At 45.7% G+C, this 25,392-nt stretch overlaps 1 protein-coding gene across 2 annotated transcripts in view; it reads right to left on the bottom strand.

Annotated features, from left to right (window-relative positions):
• TBXAS1 (thromboxane A synthase 1) overlaps positions 1-25,392 on the bottom strand; it is a 193,117-nt gene that overhangs the window by 156,192 nt on the left and 11,533 nt on the right. Inside the window, exon 1 of one of the 2 annotated variants that reach the window (XM_077468781.1) lies at positions 6,625-6,722. The exons of the other annotated variant lie outside the window; for it this stretch is intronic. The gene's annotated coding sequence lies outside the window, so the exon portion shown is untranslated. Of the gene's footprint in view, positions 1-6,624; positions 6,723-25,392 lie in introns of those variants that run through there. 2 annotated transcript variants of the gene reach the window in all.

The raw sequence follows: 25,392 nt of genomic DNA, 5'->3' as shown, positions 1-25,392 counted from the left end.
TTTTCTGGCTGGAATTCCGACCGTGTGTACGCGGCATTAGTTGTGATGGAATTTTGTGCATTTCCTGGGATGGAAGCGGCAGTCACAGCTCCATCGAGGGTAATCTCCACCCATAATCACCTCAATCCATTTTGTCAGACTTTGCAGTCCATTTCGAATGTCAAAAAGTAATAACAAAATAAATAGGAATTAACCTTAAATAATTATGACAATGGAAAAACAGCTTAAGTGCATAAAGAACACAGCAATGTGTAAAGTAAGAAACATAAATAAAAGTCCATTCAAAAGAAGTTCCTATGTGGATCCAAATAAGCGTTTGTGACACCGCGGTGATTAGAAACGATCCAAAAGCTCAAAAAAGTGCCCGTCACCTTACAATGAATGTGCTTACCAGAGAATAAGCAATTTGGGCATGTGTGTATAATCGATGAGTCCCATCAAAAGATATCCTCCTTTTTGGTGAGTCAAATCTCCATCTCCCAATAATGCCCTCCAGGTATTAATATGCTTCGTGGAGCTCAGTAATTCCCGAAAAAGAAAGGGGCTTGTGTATAAATCTATGGCTGCAGATATGCCTGGAATCCTGCTTATGTGGATGGACAAGGTGAGATGGTCAGCTGGCTAACACAGACAGCCTAAATCCCCAGCAAAGGGCGGGTCCCCACCAACGTCATAAAGCTCCAATTGGTGGAGAAATTGGAGCTTTATGACGTTGGTGGGGACCCGCCCTTTGCTGGGGATTTAGGCTGTCTGTGTTAGCCAGCTGACCATCTCACCTTGTCCATCCACATAAGCAGGATTCCAGGCATATCTGCAGCCATAGATTTATACACAAGCCCCTTTCTTTTTCGGGAATTACTGAGCTCCACGAAGCATATTAATACCTGGAGGGCATTATTGGGAGATGGAGATTTGACTCACCAAAAAGGAGGATATCTTTTGATGGGACTCATCGATTATACACACATGCCCAAATTGCTTATTCTCTGGTAAGCACATTCATTGTAAGGTGACGGGCACTTTTTTGAGCTTTTGGATCGTTTCTAATCACCGCGGTGTCACAAACGCTTATTTGGATCCACATAGGAACTTCTTTTGAATGGACTTTTATTTATGTTTCTTACTTTACACATTGCTGTGTTCTTTATGCACTTAAGCTGTTTTTCCATTGTCATAATTATTTAAGGTTAATTCCTATTTATTTTGTTATTACTTTTTGACATTCGTTATTGTAGGGTTGGCGCAGTTTTTTGTTTCTGTATACTTGTTTGGTGTTGTATCACATCTATTGCTGCAGCCTGTTTCACATTTAGTACATTTGAGTTTGTTTTTTTCCCTAGCGCGGAATAATTTTTTCCATTTGCAGTCCATTTATAAGACAAGGTTGTGATTAAACATATTCGTTATCTAATTCTGGATCTACCTACTCTTTTTCAAATCAAAAAATCCTAGGATGTTCTTTACATTACAGCAGTGCTGGGTATTCTGTGATTCATGACTAATGCCACATACACACGACCGGACTTTGACAGCAAAGATCCGATGGAACCAATCTGTCGGACAATTCGATTGTGTGTGGGCTCCATTGGACCTTTGCTGTCCACAAATCCGATGGACTTTAGAAATAGAACATGTTTTAAATCTTCCTGCCAGAACTCCGCTGGACCCACTTTCTAGCGGGAAACCTGCTCGTCTGTATGCTGGTCCGACGGACCAAATATGATGCAAGGGCAGCTACAGCACCTGCCCACGAGAATGTTCCCAGAGCGATCCTATCGCACTGGTTCTCGGCTACAGGGTACTGTACATCTCACGCTTGCTACAATAGTAAAAACACATTTTCCTATTGCAGTGGGCACGAGAGAGAGGCGACAATGTCCCTTGGGTCTGGTATGGGTTTAAGGGGAACCCCCTACACCGAAAAAACGGTGTGGGCATCCCCCCAAGGTCCATACCAGACCCTTATCCAAGCATGCAGCCAGGCTGGTGAGGAAATGGGGTGGGGATGAGCGAGCCACCCCCCCTCCTGAATCGTACCAGGCCGCATGCCCTCAACATGGGGGGTGGGTGCTTTGGGGAAGGCGGGCGCTCAGTCCAGTCAGCTAGCGAATCCTGACTTCCGCCTGAAAATGGAGAAGCCTAGCCTAAAAAGCTCAGGCTGGACTTCTCCTTTAAAGCCCCCCCCCCCCCCAGGGCTGTAATTTAAATTGTATATATTCAGTGTTGTCCTTTAAGTGGCATGATAAGACCCTGACCCCGCTGAATTATGTTTAAGATTTTTTTTTAGCATTGGTGCATTTCCCCCTGCCTTCTTTTCAACAATTGATCACTTTGTCTCCTGTAGATTTCAAAGGGGCTTACCAGTGTGGTTTCAGAGAGTTTCTGCCGAGTTCGATGAACCTTCCGCAAATGAAATCCGGCCTGGTTTGCTCATCCCTTTTTAGAATGTATGGTAAGGAGGAATTTATATTAGATTTAAATATTTAATAGGAAAATATTAGGGGCCAATCTTGTCCCTTTCACCCCCCTAGTGGAGTATTCTCCCATGATGAAAAATGTGTGAATTACAAATATTAGCAGTACTATGTACAGTGCCTGGAGCAAGTCGCCCTAGGAGAAATGAGTGAGAGTTGAAAAGTTGAAATCAGTGACATTCCTAACATAGAGAGAGGAAGTGACAAAGGTCTTTTTCTGTATTCCTATCTGAAAATTGTTCATTCCTCAGCAAACTCCCAGAACTTCCTCTCTGCGGTGGCTGTGAGCTGCAGTGTGTGAAGCAGACAAGATATTCACTACTGTATTAGTGGTAAAACTCTCAATGCCACAGTGTCTATACCCCTCAGTAACTATGCCCCTCATGGCTATTGTGGCAATACCCATCAGTGCCACAGTAACTATACCCCTCAGGGTCATTGTGACAATATCTGTCAATGCCACAGTAACTATACCTCTCAGGGCTATTGTGACAATACATGTTAATGGCACAGTGACTAAACCCCTCAGGGCTATTGTGACAATACCCGTTAATGGCACAGTGACTATACCTCTCAGGGCTATTATGACAATACCCGTTAATGGCACAGTGACTATACCCCTCAGGGCTATTGTGACAATACCTGTCAATGCTGTAGTACTTATACGCCTCAAGGCCATTGAGACAATGCTTGTCAGTGCCACGGTGACTATACCCCTCAAAGCCATTGTAAGAATACCCGTCAATGCCACATTGATTATATCCCTCAGTGCCACTCTGACCATACACTTCAGGACCTCTGCAAGTACACCCCTTAATGCCCCAGTGAATATACCCCTCAGGACCATTATGACAATACCCCTCAATGCCACAGTAACTATACTCCTCAGGGCCATTGTGACAATACCCGTCATTGTCACAGTGACTATACCCCTCAGGGCCATTGTGAAAATACCCCTCAATGCCACAGTAACTATACTCCTCAGGGCCATTGTGACAATACCCGTCATTGTCACAGTGACTATACCCCTCAGGGCCATTGTGAAAATACCTGTCAATGCTACAGTGATTATATCCCTCAGTGCCACAGTAATTGTAACTATCAGTGCTACAGGGATTGTACCTATCAGTGCCATACTAATTATTATACTTTCAGTGGCACTTTGATTATACTTTCACTGTGACAATATTTCTCGGTGCCACTGTGCTATACCCATCAGTGCCACTCTGACCAGACACCTCAGGACCACTGTGACTATACCTCTCAATGTCACAATGATTATACTCAGTGCAACTGTGCCCAACCCATACTTCTAAGTGCCTCTCTAACCATACCCCTCAAGGCCACTGTTATTATACGTCTTAATGCCACAGGGATTATAACTGTCATTGCCACAGTGAGTATTGCTTTCTGACCACACTTATTTTTACTTTCAGTTGCACTGCGATCACAATTCTAAGTACTGCACAACAATAATTGTATCTCTCAGCGAGACTTTGATTATTTTGCATTGCCACTGTGATTATACCTCTCAGTACTATTGTGATTATATTTCCCAATGTAACACTGATTATATTTATTAATACTACAGAGAATATCGCACATGCCACAATGCTGATACCTTCAATGCCATAATGTGGATGATTTTGTGTTTTAGTGTGTCTGCAAGTTTATGCATTTTGTATTATACCCCTCAACATTTCACCAGCTCAGCGTGCATTGTGCTGATCTTATAAAATATTAATTCTTTTTAGTTACAAGTGTAGCACTGACCCCCGGAGGAGCTGCTTGTTTGATTTGGGCTTACCGTTACCTTCTTGACCTCGCCTCCGTCTAGGGGTTCCCGTGGTAGATGGCCCAAAGAAATGCAGAAACTGACACTGACTATTTATTTAGAAGACAACAGTTTCTTAATAAAGGTAGAGAGTTAGAAAGGAAGTTCTTTTGGAACTTCAAAATCCAGAGAATAAACGTTTCACAGCTGGATTTTCACAACCTCCAGATAGACCTCCTCTCACTAGGCCTAGCAGCCGGCAGGGTGTTAAGTAGAGATGAACGAACTTCCGACGGGACGTTTCGCAAACGCGAACCGCGAACGTGGCCGAAAGTTCGCGAACCGCAAAGTTCGCGGCGGGCCCCATTGACTTCAATGGCAGGCGAATTTTAAAAACCTACAGGTCATATTTCCAGCCACAAAATAATTACTAGCTGTGCACACATAGTCCCACCACTGACATAACACATGTATGAAGTGAATCTGGGATCTACAACTACAAGCATTCTTTTTTTATATGTGAAATTTTGACAATTCAGGACTCAGGAGCACATGAAGGCAATGGAGGAGAGGAAAGGTCAGGGTAGGCTATGACGAGGGTGCAGGAGATGATCACCAGCACCGTGATAGAGAGCACTGACACCAGCACCATGATAGAGTGCACTGACAACACACCAGCACCGTGTAGCTTGTGATTTGCAGACTGTACCTCAGTCCCTACACTGATAAAGGATTGCTGCAGAATAGGGCAGCAGTCACGTATAATATTCTTTCTATATTTGGAAGAAAGTGTATTATACGTGTACAACCCTATATACTGTACACCTATACCAGTCATTAAAAGGACCTTTGTGGTCCTAATAGTAATAGCTAGCTAGTGATTAAACTGACTGTCCCTGCTGCACACAGTGTCCTGTCCCTCCCTGCACTGACAAAAGACAGGCTGCTGCAACAATCACTTGCACAGCAGTGCACTCAACCCTATATACTGTACTACACCTATACCATACCAGTCCTTAAAAGGACTTTTGTGGACCTAATAGCTAGTGATTTGTGTCACTACAGTCTGTCCCTGCTCCACACAGCGTCCTGTCCCTACACTGAAATAAGACAGAATGTAAAATGGCCGCAAGATCAGGTCTATTTATAAGGTAGGGGGAATGTCCAATTGTCCATGTGCTGAAATGTCTCAATTGGCTGTCCTGTACCCCATGATGGATGTGTCATCATGGGTCAAAGTTCTTTCACACTGTAAACACATATGTTCGTCGGGCGAACAGCTGCAATAGTCCGCCGATCGGGCGAATTGCAAACACGCAAAATTTGCCACGAAACAACCGCCGGGCGAACAGTTCGGCCATACCTAGCGTTAAGCAAAAGAAAAGTCTCTGCCCCAGACTTGGATGTAGAACGCTTGAGAAACAAAGTTTCTGCCACAGACTTGGATGTAGAACACTTGAAAAGCAAAAGTCTCTGCCACAGACTTGGATGTAGAACACTTGAAAAGTAAAAGTCTCTGCCACAGACTTGGGTGTAACTGAGGGACGTAGATAAATTTAGAGAACTATGATACGGTACCAGTATCTTTCAGCCGGTCCGGCGATACCGTATAAATATAGATCCACAAAGTGTCCTTCAACTGAGCCTCCAGGCTTCTTCTGAGAAACCAGCCTTACGCATGGCCTTCCCCCGAAGGGTCCTCCCCTGGGTGTTTCTCCAGTTGCTGGGCCTCTCCCTAGATGAGACGGCACCAGACCACCTTTGATTCTTTACGGCCTCATATCCATTCAGGCCTGTCCCTGCAGTTGCTTCGCCTCGGGCTATCCAGCCCAGAGGCTCGGAATTTCATGGATCCGCACCCCATGCCAGGAGGGCCATGGGGGCTGGTCAGGAGGACCAGGACCAAACAGACAGAAAATATCTTCTGGACCGGAAACCCAGAAGCAGGTGATCGCAGTACCTTAAATACCAACTCCCAGAATGCACAGCAGGAAAACACTCCCACTGGGATGATTCCGAGACAAGGATGGCACTCAATACACCCAACTAGACTGCGTTCTGCCACTTGCTGGCGCTGACAGCGACACCTGCAGCCAAGGAGAATTCTGTGCAATCCAGCTAGATTGGTACTGAAACCATAATTTAGCAAAATTAGCCCTAAAACCCAACTGTGGTTTTAGGAATATTAATTTTCAAAAACATATAGCCTGTGCTCGTCAGGCGCTACACAAGGTTAAGAGGAAACATATAGCAGCAAGCTCCTAGTAAGACAGGGGTCTTTGCTACCCTTCTGCAGTTTATTAGCAAATTCAAAACAAATTCATCGATCACTTAACAGCAAAAATGCTCTGGCAATGTAATGGGAGATATGCAGACCTGGCTTCACTTCTGTATTCGCTCTGTATATGTCTCTCTTCTGCTCGGCTGCTGGGCGACATTTAATGAGATTCTGTGAATAGACGCTGCACATGGAACATGTGACCCGCCACAAGTGTTTATGTAACACAATATTACTTTATTCAGGAAATCCCAGAGCCAGATCAGTGCGTATCGCTCCACACAGTTCCTCATTCTCTGCACAGTGTCAATAACAATCTCTGACTGTGGCTGAGTTATGTAAATGTTACAAATGTCAGGAGAACGTCTCCTCGGATTCCATACACTTGGCTTATTCAAAGGGGACCTGTCACCACTCGTTAAACACAATTTGTTTTGTTTTTGGATAGAGCACTGAAGAGTGAGGACTTGTGTTGGATATTTAATGTTGTCTGTCATCTGTATCTTACAGAACTGGTTCCGATTAAATATATACATTTTATTTGTATATTCCCTGCATCTATTACCTTTTGTATCACCACTCCCTCCCTTTAGAATGTAAACTCTCCCTTTTGTATTGAACTGTACTGTAATTGTGCTGTCCCCCCTCTACATTATTAAGCAATGCGTAAACTGTTGGCGCTATATAAATCATGAATAATAATAATAATAATTTGTATACAGTGCCTTGAAAAAGTATTCATACCCCTTGAAATTTTCCACACTTTGTCATGTTAAAACCAAAAACGTAAATGTATGTTTTTGGGGATTTTATGTGATAGACAAACACAAAATGGCACATAATTGTGAAGTAGAAAATGATAAATATTTTTCTAAATTATTAACAAATAAATACGTGAAAAGTGTGGCGTGCATTTGTATTTGGCCCCCCCAAGTCAATACTTTGTAGAACCAACTGTCGCTGCAATTACAGCTGCAAGTCTTTTTGGGGATGTCTCTACCAGCTTTGCACAATGAGTGACATTTTTGATAATTCTTCTTTGCAAAAGCTCAAGCTCTGTCAGATTGGATGGAGAACGTCTGTGAACAGCAATTTTGAAGTATTGCCACAGATTCTCAATTGGATTTAGGTCTGGACATTGACTGGGCCACTGTAAGACATGAATATGCTTTGATATATACCATTCCATTGTAGCTTTGGCTGTATGTTTAGAGTCGTTATCCTGCTAGAAGTAAACCTCTGCCCCAGTCTTAAGACTTTTGCAGACTCTAACAGATTTTCTTATAAGATTGCCCAGTATTTGGCTCCATCCATTTTCCCATCAACTCTGACCAGCTGCCCTGTCTAGGCTGAAGAAAAGCATTCCCACAACACAATGCTGCCACCGCCATGTTTCACAGTGGGGATGATGTGTTCAGGGTGAAGTACATTGTTAGTTTTCCGCAACACACATAGCGTTTTGCTGTTAGGCCAAAAAGTTCAATTTTGGTCTCATCTTACCAGAGAACCTTCTTCCACATGTTTTCTGTGTCCTTCTGCGTTGCTGGGCTCAGCCCTTCCATCTCTGAACTGGCCACTCAGCTGTCGGCTAATTGCCAGCTCCTATCTCTCCAAATTTACTCAGCTGTTGATTATATTGTGCTCGTCAGTCCTGCCTACTTAAGCCGTCCAGTCCAGAGGTTCTCTGCCTTTGCCTTGGTCAACATAGAAACTATCTCCTGTGATCCTGTTCAAGACTTGCTTTGCTCACATCCCTTCTGGCTCCAGAGCCTGCTTGCTGTTCCACTACATTGATCCTGACTTGCCTGACTATCTGTTACGGTTACTGAACTTTTATGTTTCTATGTTTTGACTATGTTTGTTCTTTTTACTTTTCGTTTTACTTTTATTATTAAACAAGTGTGATTTAACTGTACTTCTGTCTCATCCAGATTTCATGGTTTCTGATAGTAGGCGAAGGCCATGAATTCAGAAGATGCAGTCAATCCACTTGTTGGTAATATTTTTTTCAGATTGGATGAACTGGATCACCGCATGGATCAGTTTGCCATTGCGTTACATACGCTTCTGAGTCGCACGGCTCACCTGGAATCTCCCACTGTGGCTGCCCTGGTACAACCTATGTTGCTGGCCAACCCTTCTGCTGCTCCAGTCTCTGTGCAGGCACCCGCCACAAGTATTACCTCTGAAAGAGGCATGTCTGGTTCTGCTCCGCTTCCCCAGCAATTTGGGGGCGATCCAGTTCAATGCAGAGGGTTTCTCAACCAGGTTAAGATATACTTTGAGATGCTGCCCCCGGCATTTCCCATGGACAGAAGCAAAGTAGGTTTTGTTATATCTTTGCTTTCTGAGAGAGCCTTGGCCTGGGCAAACCATCTATAAGAGACGCAAAAACCTGTTGTCTTGAGCTACCCTGAGTTTGTGGCTTAGTTTAAAAGGGTATTTGACATTCCCGCACGCTCTGCTTCTGCTGCCAAGTGCCTGATGTCCATCAAACAGAGTACGAGAACTGTTGCTTACTACACCATTGAATTCCGTACTCTGGCAGCAGAGGTTGCGTGGAACAATGAGGCCCTCATGGCTGCTTTTTCTCATGGTCTCTCGGATACCATCAAGGATGAGATAGCAGCCTGAGATATACCCACTGAGCTAGAGAAGTTGATCATGTTTGCCATCCTTCTTGACTCCAGACTCAGAGAAAGACTGTCTTTTAAGGAGCGCTTGTGGAAGCCCCCTGCATGTTTGTCTCCGAGCTTTGTAGTCCCACCCGTGCCTCCCTCACCTCCCATGCCTCCTTGTACTGGGTTGGTCAGTGAAGGTGAACCCATGCGGGGGTTTCACACATGTCTCTGCGGATGATAGAACCTTTTGGAGAAGGGAGAGATTGTGCCTTTATTGTGGCCAGGCAGGTCACTTTTTGAAGTCTTGTCTTATCCGTCCAGGGAACGCCCAAACCTTGAGGTCCTGTCACAGACAGACCTTAGGTGGCGTTGTTTCATGCCCAGCTATCCAGAAGGATAAGCCCCTGGTTTTGGTCATCCTTTCTTGGGCTGAGTCATCCATTCGAGATACAGGCTGTAATCAACTCTGGGGCTGTGGGGCCAGTTCATTGATGCTGCCTTTATATCGAAGCACTCGATTCTGCTGCAGCTGTGTGACACTCCACTTGCCATCGAGGCTTTTGACGGGAGACCTCTACAGCCTGCCCACGTGACTCATGAGACGGTTCCGTTGTCCATGTGCGTAGGGGCTCTTCACCATGAGATAATCCAATTCCAAGTTATTTCCTCACCTAAGTTTCCGCCGGTTATTGGTTATCCTTAGTTACAGGGACACAACCCCTTTTTTGATTGGCTCCGTGCTGAGGTTCTCTCCTGGTCACCACAATGCAGTGAGACATGCTTCCAGAAGGTAGCCAAGGTCCTGTGCACCTCTTCAATCTCCTCCCTGCTGGAGTACTACGATTTTAGTGATGTCTTTAACAAAGGTCAAGCCGGTAGTTTGCCTCCACACACCGGCCGTATGATTGCGCAATTGACCTTCAACCTGGTGCCATACCCCCTCGTGGCTGGGTTTACCTTTTGTCAGTCTTGAAGGATAAGGCCATGGAGGAGCATGTTGCAGACGCACTTTCTGGAGGTTTCATCCGCAAATCCTCATCTCCTGCTGGTGCTGGTTTCTTCTTTGTGAAGAAGAGTGGTGAACTCAGACCTTGCATTATAGGGGGCTCAATCGTTTCACGATTAAGAATGCCTATCCAATTCCGTTGATTATGGAGTTATTTGACCGCCTCAAGGGAGCAATGGTTTTCAGCTTAATTTGAGAGGGGCATACAATCTTGTGAGGATTAAGGAGGGCGATGGGTGGAAAACTGCGCTTAATTCCAGGCCAATATGAATAGCTCGTAATGCTATTTGGCCTTTGTAACGCCCCAGCAGTTTTCTAGGGATGTCCTCTGAGATTTGTTGCAGTTATGTGTGGTGGTTTATCTCAATGATATCCTCATATTTTCCAGGTCCCTGGAGAGCCACCACACAGATGTCTGTCATGTGCTTCAGAAACGAAGGGAGAACAATCTCTATTTTAAACCGGAGAAGTACGAGTTCCATCATGAACAAGTTAAATTTCTGGGTTATTTCATTTACAATACTGGTTTTTCAATGGACCCAGAGAAACTTTCGGCAGTTCTACAGTGGCCCCGACCCATGGGTTTACATCCTCTGCAGCATTTCCTGGGCTTTGCCAACTATTATCGGAAATTTATTCATAACTTCTCGTCTCTGGTCAAGCCGCCTAGAGGCGATTCAGTTTGCATTGTGCGCTATACAAGTATTTCATTCATTCATTCATTCATATGACCAGAAAGGACGGTAACCCACAGAGTTGGTCTCCAGAGTCCATTAAGGCCTTTGAGAGTCTCAAGGCTGCCTTTGTTTCTGCTCCTGTGTTGGCACATCCTGATCCTATGTTACCTTTTATCCCTGAGGTTGATGCTTCTGAGACTGGTGTTGGCTCCCGTCTGTCTCAACGTCCTACCTCTGAGAGCGCTATGCATCCTTGTGGCTACTTTTCCAAGAAATTGGCACCTGCGGGGTGCAATTACAAGACTGGTGACAGAGAGCTGTTGGCGATCATTTTAGCCCTGAAAGAATGGAGACATCTGCTCGAAGGTACCACTGTGCCGGTCCTCATTCTTACTGACCATAGGAATCTCACATACTTGTCAGAGGCTTAACGTCTCTCTCCCAGAAGGGCGCGATGGGCTCTTTTCTTGTCACGTTTCAATTACATTGTCTCATTCTTACCTGCTACTAAGAATATAAGGGTTGATGCCTTGTAACGACAATTTTCCTCCACTTCCAAGTTGGAATCAGTTCTGGTTCCTGTGATTCCTCCTGATCGTGTTTGGCTACTGATCACACCAGTCTCACTTCTCCTTTGGGTGAAAAAAATTCTTACTGCTCAGGTCCATGGTCCTCCTGAGAAACCGTGTGACCGCTGCTTTGTCCCAGAGAGTCTCCGTACTGCCATGCTCCAGACTTACCATTCTCCCAAGGCTGCTGACCACCCTGGGAAGAATAAACTCTTTTGGGCCATTTCCCAACAATTCTGGTGGCCTAGTCTACGTGCTGATGTAACTGCCTTTGTTCTGTGTGTGTTCAGAGTAAGACTCCTGGACGCCTTCCAGTGGGCCTCCTACAACCCATACCCAATGGAGAGAGGCCCTGGACCCACCTGTCTATGGATTTCATTGTGGAGTTACCCGACTCCTAGGGCAACACAGTTATACTTATGGTGGTTGACCGGTTCTCAAAGATGTGTCACTGTATTCCACTTAAGAAGTTGCCCACTTGCGCCTTCCTATCAGGTTGTGGACAGGGTCTGGCTGTCATCTCGCAACCTCCAACTTCATGTTCCCTCACTGAAGTTCACACCTCAGTTTATTAGGCCTTTCCGTATTCTTCGAAGGATTAACCCAGTGGCTTACGCATTCAACCTTACTTCTAATGTGCGTATTTTGAATGTATTTCATGTCTTCTTATTAACACCTTTGGTCTGCAACCGCTTTACCACCTCAGTGCCATGTCCTCACCCTGTACATGTTGAGAACCATGAGGAGTATGAAGTACAGTCCATTGTTGACTCCCATAGGTTCCGTGGGGGCATATAGTACCTGGTGCATTGGAAAGGGTACGGTCCGAAGTAACTCTCTTGGGTCTCATCCTCGGATGTACATCTGTCCTCCTCCATGATTTTCCATAAACATTTTCCCCTCAAGCCCGGTGGTCCTCCGAGGGGGAGGGGTCGTTGAGGAGGGGGTACTGTCAGGGCTGGGCTCAGCCCTTCCTTCTCTGAGCTAGCCGCTCAGCTGTCGGCTAATTGCCAGCTCCTATCTCTCCACAGTTACTCAGCTGTTGATGATATCTTGCTCATCAGTCCTGCCTACTTAAGCTGTCCAGTCCAGAGGTTCTCTGCCTTGGTCAACATCACAGAAGCTATCTCCTGCGATCCTGTTCAAGACTTGCTTTGCTGACATCCCTTCTGGCTCCAGATCCTGCTTGCGGTTCCACTACATTGACTTCTGGCTTGGCTGACTATCTGTTGCAGTTACTGAACTTTGGCTATGTTTTGACTATGTTTGTTCTTTTATTATTAAACAAATGTGATTTAACTGTACTTCTGTCTCGGCCTGATTTGTGGTTTCTGACACCTTCACGTGGCTTCTTGCAAACGGTAAACTGACTTCTTATGGCTGTCTTTCAACAATGACTTTCTTCTTGTCACTCTTCCATAAAGGCAAGATTTGTGGAGTGCCGGCCATACACGGTTCGAATTTCAGAAAAAGCAGATTTTTGTGCGGAAATAAAATTTGAGGAATCGGACATGTTGGAAATTTTTTGAAAAAATAACAATTTTCGAATCAATGATTGGAGAATCGTGCGAGAAATGTAATAAGAAAAGAAAATTTACGGAGCTAAAAGAAAATTTAATGAGAGAAAAGAAGATTCCTGGCCAAGAAAATTATTTTCTGTAACAACATGAGGTGAAATTGAAGGCTTGGTTTGCCGAATTTCAAAAATCAATGGTGGCATCATCGGATCACAAAAAAAACGAATTTTCTGATTTTGAAGAGAAAATTTGTTCGAAATTCGACCATGTATGGCCTGCATAATAGTTGTCCTGTGGACAGATTCTCCTACCTGAGCTGTGGATCTCTGCAGCTCCTCCGGAATTACCATGGGCCTCTTGGCTGATTAATGCCCGGCCTGTCAGTTTAGGTGGATGGCTATGTCTTGGTAGGTTTGCAGCTGTACCATACTCTTTCCATTTTCGTATGATGGATTGAACAGTACTCCATGAGATGTTCAAAGCTTGGGATATTTTTTTATAACCTAACCCTGCTTTAAACTTCTCCACAACTTTATCCCTGACCCCTCCGGTTTGTTCCTTGGCCTTCATGATGCTGTTTGTTCACTAAGGTTCTTTAACAAAACTCTTAGGGCTTCACAGAACAGCTGTATTTATACCGAGATTGAATTACACACAGGTGGACTTTATTTACTAATTAGGTGACTTCAGAAGGCAATTGATTCCTCTAGATTTTAGTTAGGGGTATCAGAGTAAAGGGGGCTGAATACAAATGCACACCACACTTTTCTGATATTTATTTGTAAACATTTTTGATAACCATTTATCATTTTCCTTCCACTTCACAATTATGTGCCACTTTGTGTTGGTCCATCACATACTGTAAAATCCCAATAAGATACATTTATGCTTTTGGTTGTTACATGACAAAATGTGGAAAATTTCAAGGGGTGTGAATACTTTTTCAAGGCGCTGTACAGTGGGTAAAGAAAATAATCACCCCCCCCCCACACACACACACACACACACACACGCATACACACGCATACACACACCTTTAAAAGAATCAAGTTTTTTGCTTTGCAGCCTGAAATGAAGACAGACATGTTTCTTTGTTCTTTTTTTGTTTTATCCAGCTAAATTTGCTCCAAGTGAAAAATATAACACTAACATGTCAGAAAAAAAAATCAAAAACAGAATCACTGATTTAGAAAAAAAAATCACTTCTCTCCTAAAAAGCTAATCACCTTCCTAATGGCACACAATGCCATTTGACTTTTTGTAGCAAGGTCCCGGACCTCTAAAAGCCTAATGGTGACTTTCAGAGTTAGGGAGAGCTGACATCCGTCTTTGTAGAGTGGATTACAAGGCATTGTAGGTGTAATGCAAGATGGAGTGATGGGCGCCAGACACATTTTGAATGCAAAAGAGATTTATTGTCTTTTTTTATTTTTTATGTTAAACATAGGTTTTTATTAAACATACGGTGCTTATATGGTATATTGACGTCATATATATACTCAAAGAAGATTTTGCATTGCATAGTTCAGATAAGTTATAAGGATGAGTTCTATAAAAGCATATATTAAAATAAATGGGGCATCACATTCAACTGTACATGGCATAGTACCGGTAGTTGCTTCAATTTACTGTGATTTTTCTACGCTACACACAGGTATCAGACTTGTAACTAGTGATGGACGAACGTTTCGCCCGGCGGTCGTTTCGCGGCGAATTTCCGACATTCGCGGTCCGCACGTTCGAACGCCTTTTTCCGTCGTTCGCCGCGGCGGACTTACGTGTTTAATGTATACAAGAACTTTAACCTTTGGTGACACGTTTATCATGTGATACAGGACAGCCAATTGAGACATGACAGCACATGGACACTTGGACATTCCCCCTAACCTATAAATACACCCGATCCGGTGGCCATTTTACATTCTTTCTTCTGTTACGATAGGGACAGGTTCCTGTGTGGAGTAGGGAGAGATAAACCACTAGCTATTTGGTACACAAAAGTTCTTTTCAGGACTGGTATAGGTGTTAGGTGTTGATAGGTTTGCTGTGCTGCTGATTCTTGCAGCAGCCTGAGTGTCTTTTGTTAGTTTAGAGAAAGGGAAAGGACGGTGTATGCTACAGGGACAGCCAGATTAGTCTTTCATCATCATCATCATCATCATCATCATTAGCTGTTACTATCAAGGTCCACAAAAGAGCTGTTCCAGTAACCACTAATCGTTCTCTTTTTTTGCCAATTTGTATAGGGACAGGAAGGAAGCAGTGTTGTCAGGCAGTGAGGGTAATTTTAAAGACTTGCTGTTATTATTAGTTCCACAAAGGTTCTTTTCAGGACTGGTATCAGTGGTACAGTAATAGGCTTGTACATGTATAATATTCTTTCTTCCAAATATAGAAAGGATATTATACTTGACTGCTGCCCTTCTGCTGCAGTCTGCTAAACATTCACAACTCACTTGTTCCACAAAAGTTCTTATAAGGACTGGTAACTTGGTATAGGGTGCTACGGTACATAGGCTTGAGTGCGGTACAGTCTGCTGTTCTGTAAGGACCGCTATCGGTCCACAATAGATAGGGTTGACGTGCACCACTGCTGACCGCTGCCCTATACTGCAGCAGTCCTTCAGCGGTATAGGGACTGACGTACAGTCTGCTAATCACTAACACACAACCTGCTTGTTCCACAAAAGTTCTTATAAGGACTGGTAACTTGGTATAGGGTGCTACGGTACATAGGCTTGAGTGCGGTACAGTCTGCTGTTCTGTAAGGACCGCTATCGGTCCACAATAGATAGGGTTGACGTGCACCACTGCTGACCGCTGCCCTATACTGCAGCAGTCCTTCAGCGGTATAGGGACTGACGTACAGTCTGCTAAACACTAATACACAACCTGCTTGGTCCACAAAAGTTCTTATAAGGACTGGTAACTTGGTATAGGGTGCTACGGTACATAGGCTTGAGTGCGGTACAGTCTGCTGTTCTGTAAGGACCGCTATCGGTCCACAATAGATAGGGTTGACGTGCACCACTGCTGACCGCTGCCCTATACTGCAGCAGTCCTTCAGCGGTATAGGGACTGACGTACAGTCTGCTAAACACTAATACACAACCTGCTTGGTCCACAAAAGTTCTTATAAGGACTGGTAACTTGGTATAGGGTGCTACGGTACATAGGCTTGAGTGCGGTACAGTCTGCTGTTCTGTAAGGACCGCTATAGGTCCACAATAGATAGGGTTGACGTGCACCACTGCTGACCGCTGCCCTATACTGCAGCAGTCCTTCAGCGGTATAGGGACTGACGTACAGTCTGCTCACTTCCTTGACCCAAAAAAGCACACCGTACTATATGCCCCTACCCTCCTCTTTGAAGAGGTTGAGCGGTGTCATATTTCTACTGGGGCTGCTTATGATATCCCTGTGCTGTGCTGACTTCCTCCTGGGGGTTCTTATTATGAAGGGATCACACTATCCCTGTGCTGTGCTGACTTCCTCCTGGGGGTTCTTATTATGAGGGGATCACACCATCCCTGTGCTGTGCTGACTTCCTCCTGGGGCTGCTTACGGTGCTGCTGTCAGTGCTGTATGTCACGGTGCTGCTGTCAGCGCTGTATGTCACGGTGCTGCTGTCAGCGCTGTATGTCACGGTGCTGCTGTCAGCGCTGTATGTCACGGTGCTGCTGTCAGCGCTGTATGTCACGGTGCTGCTGTCAGCGCTGTATGTCACGGTGCTGCTGTCAGCGCTGTATGTCACGGTGCTGCTGTCAGCGCTGTATGTCACGGTGCTGCTGTCAGTGCTCTGTATTACGGTGCTGCTGTCAGATGCCTCTATCACGGTGCATGTGTCATTCCGGTATGTCACGCTGCTGGTGATCATCTCCTGCACCCTCTTCTTTGCCTACCCTGGTCCCTGACCTTCCCTCTCCTCCATTGCCTTCATTAGCTCCATAGTCCTGAATTGTTAGAACAATTTCCCAAATAAAATAAAAATGCTTGTAGTTATCGATCCCAAATTCACCTCATACATGTATTATGTCATTGTCCAGATGGTGGGACTACGTTTTACCCCCTAATAATTACCACGTGGCCGCAAATTCGACATGAAGGTTTGCAAAGTTCGCCTCCCATTGAAGTCAATGGGGCCCGCGGCGAACGTTCGGTTTCGCGAACGTTTGGGTCCGTTCGCATTTCGCTTTCGCGAAACGTCCCGTCGGAAGTTCGTCCATCACTACTTGTAACCAGCGATCCCATATCTTATTTTACTTATCGGGGCAGCCTCTGTTAATGTATATACATTTTTTGTACGGTAAAGTAGTATTCACTTCAAGTTTCCACTCTACCATCCTTGGGGGTGATTGTCTCATCCATTTTTTGGCTATTATTTTCCTAGCTGAGAATAGTGTCTCATGCAAAAAGATTTTGGTGTACTTGTCAATGGTATTAGGAAGGATTCCAAGGAGGCACTGTTTTGGGTCAAGTGCTAGGGGTGAGCCCATAGTGAAGGAATGTTACTACTTGCTTCCATAGTCCCTGTATCTTAGGACAGGCCAAAATCAGATGGAAAAAAGTGCCTGTTTCCAGTCCACACAGCAAGCACATTGTGGACTGAGTTTTTACCTTTCCACCCTGAGGGGTGTAAGATACGCTCTGTGAAGAATATAAAGCTTTGACAAACGGTCTGACAATTTAGGGGATACTGCCCTGCATGTCTCCAATGCCTCCCCCCACTCCTCATCTGTCATTGAGCCTACCTCCCTCTCCCACCTAGGTTTCAAGTTATATGCAATTTTGGTAGATATGGGGGTGGAGAGCATGTTATAAAATGCCGAAATTAACTTATGGGGGTCTGTGCCCTTAGTCACTGCCATGATGGCATTAGGAACAGATTTTGGGATCGAGTCAGGAAACTGCGACTGTGTTGCATGGCGGAGTTGCATTAATCTAAAGAACATTTGGTTTTGGAGGGTAAATTCCTCTTTAAGCAAATAAAAGGTTTTAAGGCGTCCATCTTTTAGTATATGATGTAAATAGAACACTCCCTGTCTGGTCCATAAACTTGTGTCTTGCAGTTTGGCTAATTCGGGTAGGTGTTTGTTGTGCCACAGCGGCGTGTAATCATTATGTCGTGGGATGTCAAGTTTAGAAGAGGCTAGGTCCCATATTCTCCTGTATTGATATAATGTTGTGTGTTTATGTTCCCCTCGCTCCAACACCTGTGCACCCACAGCGATCGCACACAGTGGGTCTTTGGTGTGCTGCGCCCACCCGGGACATAGAAGGGTTAGAAATCTCTGACTATCCGTCTTGTCAATGTGGAATAGCTGCGATAGCTGGGATGCCACATAATATAAATTGAAATCAGGGAGAGCCGTGCCTCCCAGCTCAGTTGGATTTTTAAGGGTCTGCCACGTTAGTTTGTGTCTATTGGTACCCCACACAAATTTTTTTAACAGGGCCTCCAAAGACTTAAAGTATTTCAGGGGGAGAAATACGGGGGTATGCCATAGTACATAGAGAATCTTGGGAAGCAGGACCATTTTAATTAAATTTATGCGACCCCAAACCCCAAGTGGAAGCCGAGACCAAATCCTCACTTTAGTTTTAACTAGGGAGATGAGGGGTTCTATGTTGAGAGAAATATAATCTGCGGGGGACCTAGAGATTTGTATCCCTAAGTATTTGATGACATTGACTCTTTGTAGTGGTAAGTTGGCTTGGAGTTCCGAGGGTGGGAAGCTGTTGAGGGGTAGGATTTGTGACTTATCCCAGTTAATTTTTAACCCTGAGAACAGACCGAATCGCTCGATTGTGCGGAGTGCAGTCTGTAGTGACAGGCCCGAATCGGCCAGGTATAATAGCGTGTCATCTGCATACATGCTAATTTTTTCAATCAAGGAGCCCACTCTCAGTCCTCTAATCTCTTGGTCTGCTCGGATGGATATCGCAAGGGGTTCTGCCGCTAGTGCATAAAGTAATGGGGACAATGGGCAGCCCTGTCTCGTGCCTCTACTGAGGTCAAATCAAACATTCGAGACTGCCACCCATTGGCCACCACTTTAGCCGTGGGTGCCTGGTACAGTAATTGAACCCACCGGATATATTTGGGACCAAAGCCATAGCCCTCCAAGCATCTCCAGAGATATCTCCACTTCACAGAGTCGAACACTTTTGCCTTATCTAGGGTCACCACCACCCGCGCTCCCACCTCTTCATGTGTGGCTTGCATGTTGATAAATAACTTCCTAAGATTGAATGAGGTGTTCCTACCTGGCATGAAGCCCGCTTGATCCGCGTGGATCAAGGAGAGGATGTCCTGATTGAGCCTAATAGCCAAGACTTTGGCTAGTATTTTGACGTCCACCTGTAGCAAGGATATGGAGCGGTAAGATTCTGGGTTCCCTGACTTAGGGGTGAGGACTATTGTTGCCTCTGTCATGGACAAAGGCAGTTCTTGTGACTCAAAGAGGTGGTTATACAATGCCAGTAATTTAGGGATAAGGGTGTCGCTATATTGGGAGTAGAATTCAATTGGGAAACCGTCCGACCCCGGGGATTTAGATCTAGCAAAGCTAGCAATGGCTGTCGCTATTTCGTCCATAACGATGGGTGCCTCCAGGAGGTCAGCCTGTTCATTTGAGAGCTGCAGGAGATCAATATCCCTAAAAAAAAGAGATATCGAGTCTGTCTCAGCGGGAGCTGTTGTAGATTTATTGTCTCTTAACAGAACTGTGGGAGAGAGGGATAGGGCCAGGACACCGTTAAGTAGATGCAATGTTAATTGGTAGACTCCGAGACTTGCATAGTTAGACAGCTATACAGGGAAAGGCCTCCAACCGGATACCACTTCTGTATAGGTAGGACCACTGTCTCCTATGGCAACAAATCTTGTAAGTAACTAACAGTAGCTGTATTAAACTATTGGTAACACAGATAGTTCTCCTCGCACTCTACAGTCTCACTGTAGGTCTTCACTCATGAGCTCTCAGTCTCTCACTAGACTCTCAGACCCAATTGCCACTGGATCTCCGGAGCGTCTTCACTTCTACAACTCGGTATCTTCCTCAAGCGTCAACCCCCCACCCCCCCCCGCTTCCATGCTGGGTACCTGGCTTGGCAATCACAGATACTCCTCAAGCGTCACACCTGCTAGGTCCCTGGCTTGGCACTTACTGATGCTCCTCAAGTGTCACCTCTGCTGTCTCGCTGGGTCCCTGGCTTGGCACTTGCTGAAGGTTTCCCACTTCTTTTCCATCCCCGGTTGGTGAGATGACTGCTCTGGTACTGGCTCCAGCTTACTCACAGTGGTCTCCGGTAACAAGGTGGACGGCCTCTTAGTGGCGACAGCTTCCCCTCTACCTCTGACAACCACTGGTTTCCCATCCGGCTGAACCGTTACTCTCGGTTGGACTCCAATCCTGCAGTCCCAACCCTGCGCTGCTTCTCCTGCTTTTGGATAGGCCCTCAGACAGCCTAGCAGCCAGATGTCCCCAGGATAGGCTTCAGGTTTCTGGCCTAGCAGCCCGGGACAGCATAACACACATCCACCCAGACAGCCGTCCAGGAAGCCCAGAACCCCGATCAAATGACCCCACCATAATAAATAGGCTCTCCCGCAGGCCAAGGGGCTAAAAACCCCATCCATTCTTAACCTGACCTTGCTAAGCCTTTGTCTATCTAATGTCACCAGCATAACGCCACCTAGTGACAGAAAAGAGAAGGTGCAGCAAGTCCAGAACTAGAGAGGAATCAGTGGATCTACTAACAATTAATCAGGGCAACTACTGCCTGGCAAACTAAATTTACTAGCAACCCTGCCTAAACACCAGGGTGCTACACTTTCAAATGTGATCAGCTGTGGTCATGTCGATTAGCTCAGCATAAAAAGAGCTTTCCTGGAGCATACCAGACCCTGGTAGTGCAACTGAAGCAAAAAATCAACGAGGCACTGACCTCGCACTCACTACTCTACAGCTTGGTCCCCACACTCGCCGCTCCACAGCACAGTCCCACGCACTTACCGCTCCACGGCACATTCCCCCGCACTCACTCCTCCACAGTACAATCCCTCGCGGCTTCCTCGGCTTCTCCTCTTGGCTAACCCGATCCCCTTCCTGTCCTGATTGGCTGGGAGGAGAAGCCAGAAGACAATAGCAAATTTTGATTCGCTATTGTCACAAGTGGATGAGTTTGGGGCGCAGTGCTCTGCTCTAATCATGTGCTGGTAAACAAAAAAAACTCCTACAAACTTATGAGTTCTGAGCCCTGCATGCATCTACACATGCAAACTAGGATGGCGGCACCCCTGCACTCCTAATGGATCGGCTGCTCCTACTCCTAACACTTTTACTATATTATGCCAGGAAACTCATTATACTTTTCTGGGAAAAAAATGGTGGCTCCCTCCATGACTGCATGGAAGGCTTTGGTAAATAGAGCCTTACCCTTTTATAAGGCAAACTACGTAATAAAGGGGCACCGCAGAAATTTGATAAAGTATGGGTAGGATGGATATTCTTTTGATATGCCATGATGTTTGCGGGGGGGGGGATATATATGTCCTTAATCTTCCTGTGCTTTTCTTTTCCTGCATGGTCTTAGGTATAATTGGAAATATATTTGGGGTGGGGGGGTGTTTTATGTCTATGACTGCGCTGCAGTCTGTTATGTCTGTTATGTTACATGCAAAACTAATACTTATTTAACCACTTGACCACTGGGCACTTAAACCCCCTTAATAACAGACCAATTTTCAGCTTTCGGTGCATTTTGAATGACAATTACTCAGTCATGCAACACTGTACCTATATGAAATTTTTGTCCTTTTTTTCACACAAATAGAGCTTACTTTTGGTGGTATTTAATCACTGCTTTAATCATCGTTTACTGTGATCCGTGATGTGCCGGGTCCTGTGGACCCGGCGGTCACGGATGTTCTCGAGTGCACGCCCCAGAGGGGCGCGCGAGAGCGGAATTCTGGGAGGACGTCACTGTATACCCTCCCGCAGTTAAGCAACCACCCTGTACCTGTCAACCGATAGGAAATAGTTCAGTCGGAAATATTTAGAACATGTTCTATTTCTAGGTCCGTCACAATTTTTGAAAAAAAAAGTCAGATGAGGCACACACAGGATCAGAATATCCGATGAAAAGATTCCATCTGACTTTTTCTGTCAGACATTCCGCTTGTGTGTGTGCGGCGTTAGTGACACTTTTTTTTTTCTTTCAAATATACATTTTTATTTATCTCCGGTTAGGGGAAGACCCCACAATACAGACAGAAAACAATTAGAGCTATGAGTACAGAAAGCATTGTGGTACAAAGAGAGAGTAACAACCCGATCAGTGCAATGAACAAGACATGGTAAATTAAGCGGGTATATAGGAGATCCTTGCTTCCATAAAAAGTAAGAACAGTGGGTGTGGAAGCTCATTCAAATAGTACAGGAGTGGGGTACAGTCTCTGCGTTCCCTCCTTCTAAACAAGGGGAGGAAACTCAGAGTTGCCGGAGGAGTATGAGGGGGAGAATTAAGGAGGGAAGGGGACAGAGATAGAAAAAAGGAAAAGGAGGGGAGAGAGGCAGGGGACAGACAGGGAAAGAATAGACCGATAGACATGGCTGTGGTTCAGGTCGTCAGCCCCACAAAGGGGACGGGGTAGAATCAGGGCCTTAGCAAAGATTGGCCTTCAGCGGAGAATATGAACAAACACCAGATGTCCCATGTTTTTTTAAAGATTTCTTGTTTGTGTTGTGCAGTGAAAATTAGGTCCTCCATTTTCCATACATCTTCTACTTTCCGCAGCCAATGCGTCACGGTCGGGGGGGAACGTTGTTTCCAGTGAAGGGGGATACACGCCTTAGCTGCATTGAGGAGGTGGCATATAAGTGATTTTCTACATTTTTTAAGGGGGGTCACTGAGAGATGAAGTAAAAAAAAAGCGTCATCATCCGGGACGGGGTAGTCTGTAAATTTCTGGGAGATGCGACGGACCTCATCCCAAAATGTCTGCAACCTGGAGCAGGACCAAAACACATGAAGCAGTGTACCCTTTTCCTCATTACAGCGCCAGCACCGATCTGAGGACGAGGGGAAGCACTTGCTCAACCTGGAGGGTGTCAGGTACCAACGGGTAAGGATCTTGAAGTTGGTTTCCTGAATTTTGGTACAGGGAGAAGATTTAAGGGCCAGAGTGATAATGTGTTGCGTTTGTAGCGGTGAGAATTTACGGTTGAGGTCCTGCTCCCATTTGGTTAGGCAGGGTAGATCAGGTGGGTCCGCCTGCGAGGATAACAGGGCATAAGTCTGGGAAAGTATGTGAGCCAACGGGTCAGTCGTTGAGCATAGTCTCTCAAATGGTGTCAGGTGTTGCGCAAAGTCCCGGGGTCGTGGTAGTGATTGTAGGAAATGGTGCAATTGTAAGGCTGTCCAGAATGGGAGACGGTATGTTCCTGATGATACAGTGAGCTCTGTCAGAGAGGGCCATCTCCCCTCCATCAGAAATTTGGCGGCATGGTCGTGGCCGGAGTTGACTAGAGACGCATACTTGGGTGGCCCAAGACGGGAAGCAGGGGAGAGACTTTAGAGATAAGAGAGGTTCGGATGGCGGCGCCATGGCTATGTTTCAGTGTTGTACCAATGAGGGGGTGCAGTTTCAGGGGTGTCGGGAGCTCTTTATAGCACCACAGCGCTCCGTTCAAGGGTATATCGATCTGGGCCTGCTCGATCTGCACCCAGAGTTTAGATGCCTTATTACGCCTCCAATCAATGATCCTACCTAAATGGGACGCCAAATAGTAGTTACGTATGTCGGGAAGTGCAAGGCCCCCCCATTGTTTGGGGAGTGTTAGCTGCTCGTGGCGTAGCCTAGGCTTCTTACCCACCCAGACAAACTTGGTAAAGAGGGACTGCACCTGTCTAAAAAAAAGAGGTGGTATATGAATGGGCAGGGCCTGGATGAGGTAAATAAATTTGGGTAGGATATTAATTTTCAGGAGGTTGCATCTCCCAAATCAAGAGTGAAGTCCTCCCTGCCACTGTTCAAGGAGTAACCGGGACTTAGTCAGTAGGGGTGGAAAGTTAAGGTCAAACGTCCGGGTAATAGTAGCTGGGATTTTCGTGCCCAAGTACGTCAAAGCCTTGTCAGTCCATTTAAAGCTGAAATTGGCCTGCAAGTCAAAGAGGGTTCAGGGCGGTACTGCTATACCCATGGCTTCGGACTTAGTAAAGTTTATTTTTAGGTGGGAGATCGCACCATAATGCTGGAATTCTCGGAGGAGGTTCGGCAATGAGATTCTGGGGTTAGTCAGTGAGAATAAAAGGTCATCTGCATATGCTGATATTTTGTAGTGGGATTCACCAGACCGAAGTCCTGAGATGTCAGGGTTACGTCTAATAGTGCAAAGAAACGGTTCCAGGGAGAGGGCAAAAAGCAGGGGGGGCAGGGGGCAGCCTTGTCTCGTCCCGTTCCCGATGGGGAAGGGGCTCGAGAGGACTCCGTTTGCCTTGACTTGAGCAGTAGGGGCTGAATAAATATTGGTGATCCATCGCAACATTTTGTCCCCTAAACCTATGTGGCGGAGGACAGAGAACATATAGAACCAGTTGACTCTGTCGAAAGCTTTTTCGTCATCTGTATTAACCAATACACAGGGGGTTTGTTGGGTTTCTGCTATGTGAAGCCGGTTCAACACCTTAATGGTGTTGTCTCTTGCTTCTCTAGTGGGTATAAACCCCACCTGGTCTAAATGGACAAGGGACTGGATGTGTTGTGCTAGTCTGGTGGCAATAATTTTAGAGAACAGTTTCAGATCCAGGTTTAAGAGGGAGATCGGTCTACAGCTACCACAGTGGCTAGGGTCCTTCCCTTCCTTAGGGATCAGGGAAATATGTGCCCTCAGAGTATCTCTCTGGAAGGAGGTGCCTGCACCTACTGCATTGAAAAAGGTCACCAGGCGTGGGCCCAGTATTGGAAAGAGGGTTTTATAGTACTGGGCTGTAAAGCTGTCCGGTCCTGGTGCCTTATCCGCCTTCAATGCGGTGACTGCCATTTGTAGTTCCGCTAGAGTGATGGGATCCTCTAGAAGTGCTCGTGTCTCCGACGGAAGTGAGGGGAGCTGGGAGTTCGTGATGTACTCATCTATTTGGGACTGGCTACGGGTGGAGCCCGGCAGATTGTATAGACCCATATAGAAATCTCTAAAGGCGCTAGAAATCTGCGTTGGAGTAGAGACTCTCTGGCCTTGTGGGTTAACTATCTGTGGAATATACGATGCCGATTTAGTAGCCCTAACCGACTTGGCCAACGTCTTCCCACATTTATCTCCACTTTCATAACATATGCGTCTGGAGAATTGTACCGCCGCTTTCGCTTTATAGTGGAGAGTCTTGGTTATTTGCGCGTGGAGGGTCAACAGCTCCGTCTCCAAGGGTTGTGTGGGGGCATTTTTGTGTTGCGCTTCCAACTTAGCTAATTTGGC

The sequence above is a fragment of the Lithobates pipiens genome, unplaced genomic scaffold (assembly GCF_037356315.1).
Source record: "Lithobates pipiens isolate NorthernLeopardFrog02 unplaced genomic scaffold, aLitPip1_a1.2 Scaffold_8, whole genome shotgun sequence".
Classification (NCBI taxonomy): Eukaryota; Metazoa; Chordata; class Amphibia; order Anura; family Ranidae; genus Lithobates; species Lithobates pipiens.
This window is presented reverse-complemented; position numbering and strand designations above follow the sequence as displayed.